Source organism: Microtus ochrogaster, chromosome 1 (genome assembly GCF_000317375.1).
Source record: "Microtus ochrogaster isolate Prairie Vole_2 chromosome 1, MicOch1.0, whole genome shotgun sequence".
In the NCBI taxonomy this organism is placed as follows: Eukaryota; Metazoa; Chordata; class Mammalia; order Rodentia; family Cricetidae; genus Microtus; species Microtus ochrogaster.
In genome coordinates, this window is record NC_022009.1 from 58,406,670 (window position 1) to 58,411,004 (window position 4,335).

The 4,335-nt window shown below is 45.4% G+C and overlaps 1 protein-coding gene across 2 annotated transcripts in view; it reads left to right on the top strand.

The window, feature by feature from the left end:
- Baz1a (bromodomain adjacent to zinc finger domain 1A) overlaps positions 1-4,335 on the top strand; it is an 81,289-nt gene that overhangs the window by 449 nt on the left and 76,505 nt on the right. The window lies entirely within an intron of this gene.

Consider the following 4,335-nt stretch of genomic DNA (forward strand, 5'->3'; position numbering starts at 1 on the left):
TCGGCCGGCCGCACGCGCTCGCCGGTTCCGGGATCCCCGCCGGGTCAGCCGCGCGCCGCCGCCGTCCCGCAGCCGGGAGAGGGAATCCCTGACCCCGAGCGCAGGAAACAGCCGGCCCCGGGGACTGGCTACTCGCGATCGCGCGTGGCTTCTGACATTTTTTGGGGGGGGAGTGGGGGCTGCCAGGACGAAGGTGAGGGACCGGGGCCGGAGTGGAGGCTCGCTCCGCTGAGCAGCGAGGGACTCCTCAGCCGGCCGGGAGAACCGGGGCTGGGGGCGTTGGGGCCACGGGTGTCCCGAGCGGCGGCCTCGCGTCCCGCGCCGCCTAGGCCTGGGAGTGTGCGACGCGAGCCGCGCTCTGTCACCGCCTCTTCTGGGTGACTAACTCCCGTCCCCGGGGAACTCGGCGTCTCCGCCCCCGGAAAACTGGCGAGGAAGAAGTCGGGCCGAGCGTGGGGGGAAAGGAGTGGGAGGCTACTGGGGCCCCCAGGACGCCCCTCATTTTTTGCTTTAGTGTAGGCGAGCGCGCGGCCGTGGGAGTTGTGGGGGGGGTAGACAGACAAGTTCAACTCCAGCTCCAGTCTGTCGCCTCTTTATCCCCCCCCCCTTCCCCGCGCATGTGGGCCGCCTGACATGTGCCACTGCTTTTGTTTTGATAAGAACCCGAAGCTGCTGCTCGCAGATGTAGCTTCAGCTTCCGAATTTTCAGTTCGTTGCCGGGTAGAGCCAATAGCTCCGCTCGCTCAGTGACACGAAGCCATAAAGAAGTTGGTCTCAGCGATCCGGGTTGAAACAGGGACCCGAATTGATCAGTCACAGGAACAGCCTGATCCCCCCCCCCCCTTTCTCCTCCCTTATCCTCCACGCAGCCTCTCTTTGTGGCTTAGAAACCGTGTGTTAATAGCAACCAAATACGTGGTGTGTAGGAGGATTTCAGAGTGTGGGGGGCTGGGGGGGAAGGCTTGATCCAGGGAGGTCTTCAGGCAAACCCTGCGGCTGCCTGAGAAAGTAGAGCGATAGGGAAGTCAGTTCCAAGTTACACCCCCTCCCTTCAGCTCCCTAGAAGGGGTTATAGGTAAAGGTGTTATCTGGAGGACTAGATGGTACTTTTCACCAAACAGTACCTTAAGTAGGAGTGCACATCTCCCTGAGCTCCTGTACAGACTTGTTTTATTACTTTGAGTGCACTCTTGTAACTTCGTAAGTGGATTTGAGTTGGCTAACTGTACAAGGTTATGTCTTCATATTTTCTTCTAAAGTCTAAGCTGAAGTCCTTAGTAGCATTTCTGATTGTTTTTGAACTTAAAGAGTACCGGGAAACAACTATAGACTTACATCCCAAACTCTTCTTCCCTCTAATATAAGCAGTCTTTCAAAAAGGCCCTTTATACAGTACTCAGGAGGCTGAACAGAAGGTTTGCAGGTCCAAGGCTAGCTTGGGCCACAGAGTGACTTCTGGGCCAGTCAGTCTGGGTTACAAAATAGCCCTCTCTGTAGAGCACAAGGTAACTTTGACTTTTCTCATCTGTAAATTAAGCCCTCTTGGTGTACTTTTGGTTCCCGAAATGAATTATTCTAATCACGGAGAAATCTGAAATGCTGGAATGAAAATTTTTGGCATCCCAACACAAAAGGTGAGGAATTGTATGTTTTGTAATCTTAGGATATTAAAATATTTAAAGATAGCTTAAAGCAAAGCAAACAAAAACAAAAATCTTTTCTCTTCTAGTGCTGAAGTATTTGAGGCTTTGGGAGTTACACTTTAAGAGAGATTATTAATTTGGTAGCGGAGATACTTGATCATTTGTCCTAAACAAAATTGCATCATCTCCTTAGATATCTAATCATTATTTTTAAATTGACTGAAATGGAAAGCTGCCGTTGTGTGGCGTATGCCTTTAATCCTAGTACTCAGGAGACAGAGGCAGGTGGATCTCTATGAGTTTGAGGCCAGCCTGGGCTACAAATCAAGTTCCAGGACAGCCGGGGTTGTTATACAGAGAAACCTAGTCTCGAAAAACCAAGAATATTTTTCAAGAAAAAAAAAAATCATCTCTTACCCTCAAATGGTAAAAAGTCACCTTTCGTGAAATGCATTTAAGTTGGATGGTATATGACCTGGAGAAACTGAAGGAAGCCTGTTTGAACTAACATCTCAGATTAGTTTGTGTGGATTTGAAGGTTATCTTTTATAGTTTGAAAAAAACCTTGTATTTGTCTGAATATTTATCTGTGCTCACCCAGTTCCTTCAGTTTTCTTCTTATTTCTTGAATGTAAATTTCTGCTGCACTTAGAGAGGTTTTTTTTTAGAGCTTCCATCCTTTCTCATTTCCTAACAAACGTTTTACTCGTTAGTAGTTTGTCAGAAACTTTTCATTGCTAAATAGTGTTCCGCTGGGTTGTTGTAGTCCACTTCCTCTTTTCTTTCCAAGCAGCTGTGGGTCACCACCCTCCTCCTGTATCGTGTGCTTGATTCCTTTAGTCTCTAAGACCCCATGTGTTCTCTAAGACAGACCATGACCAGGATGGGTCGTTTACAGTATAAATTCCTCTGTTGAAGTGGTTTGAACTGCGTGTTTCTGAACTAATTGCTAACTCTTGTTTGACCTGCTTTCTGGAAACCTATTACAAATAGCACATTAACTGTAGGCAGATATACACGTTAAAGTGCAAAATTTAGTTTCAAGTCAGGGAAAGATTTATACTGTAATTTTGATGGGAACACAATTTTTGCTTTGGGTTTTTTTGTTTTTCGAGACAGGGTTTCTCTGTAGCTTTGGAGCCTGTCTTGGCACTGCCCTGTAGATCAGGCTGGCCTCGAACTCACAGAGATCCACCTGTCTCTGCCTCCCAAGTGCTGGAATTAAAGGCGGAGCCACTACTACCTGGTTAGTTGCTAAAAAAGTTGAATATTAGAAATTATACATCATATAATTTCCTAATATTTGTTCTATTATCTACTGACTTAATGTCTTGAACTTTTTTTTTTGGCTGCTTAGAATTGAAAGTTTACATTTAGAATATAAAGTTTACTATTTTTTCCACCTCAAACTAGTAGACAGTTCAGCTTGTTTCAGCCAGTGAAAAGGATTTGATAGCTTATAATACTTTTTGCTTTTGTTGTTCATCAATTCTTTGTTGTTAATTCAGCCCTTTTGTAAATGAGGAAAGGTGTCAGAGTATTGATTGCAGTTGTAATCACATAGTCAGCCACTGATGGCACCAGAATTTTAGTTCATATTTTATGTGAGGAATTCTAGCTGTTGTCAGAGGCTGTAGACATATGCACAAAGAAGCTAGAATTACGAGCCATGTTTCTGTAGATGGCACCACTTTCTTGTCTGTTCAGCACTGACCTTTCCTATGCCCCTCCGTGATTAAGCTCTTGGTAGTAGTGGGCAAATCAGAAGAATGCTGTCTGTTTATGAATGACAAGCTGGCCAGGAACTTGAGATCCTCTTGCGCTTGCATGCTGAGATTACAGGCATGTGCCACCACACCTGGTGCCATCAGTTTACCGTGGGGTAAAATGCTTGTCATACCAGCCAGTTCTCAAACTGATGACGGGACACGTGAAATCTAGCTTTAGTCGGTCTGGTGAGCATGCACTTTTCAAGGGAATGTGGATAATCTTTCGAGCCAGTGTCTTTAAATTAGGTGTATTTAGCTCCTGTTTAGGAATATGTTGGTTACATGTCGCTGACTGTTGAGTTCACAGGTCCTTTTTTCCTAGGGTACAGCAGAGATTCCTAAATGCTTCATATTTTTTCTTTTTATTTATTTTCTTTTTATTTATTTTGGTCTTTCTATGTAACAGGCTTGACTGCCCTGGAACTCTCTTTGTAGACCAGATTTGGCCTCCAAAAACTCACTGAGATCTGTCAGCCTCTGTCTCCTGGAGTGCTGGGATTAAAGGTTTGCCCCACTCCTCCTGGCTCCTCTGCCTCCTGGAGTGCTGGGATTAAAGGGCACCCCACTACTGTTTTCAGCTTTCTTTCTTATGCTTAACACATCATGCTTTTTAATGTTAACACAGTTTTCTTCATTCAAAACATGTATATCAGTAGTACCCCAGAACTTCATGGATTGAAATAATAATCCATTTTGTTGGTCTCACTATTGTATGAATTCTCAGTTTGGTTTTGCTAGTTTCCTTTGGGCTCATCCACTTAACTCTGTCCAGTTAGAGTAAAAACTGATCTTGAATAGAATAAGAAATGAGCGCTGACACAAGTGTGGTACTCTGAAGAGATGTCTTTTCCCACCTGAAGAGGGTGTTCTGAGCTGCTCCAGAACAGAGAGAGAGAGAGAGAGAGAGAGAGAGAGAGAGAGAG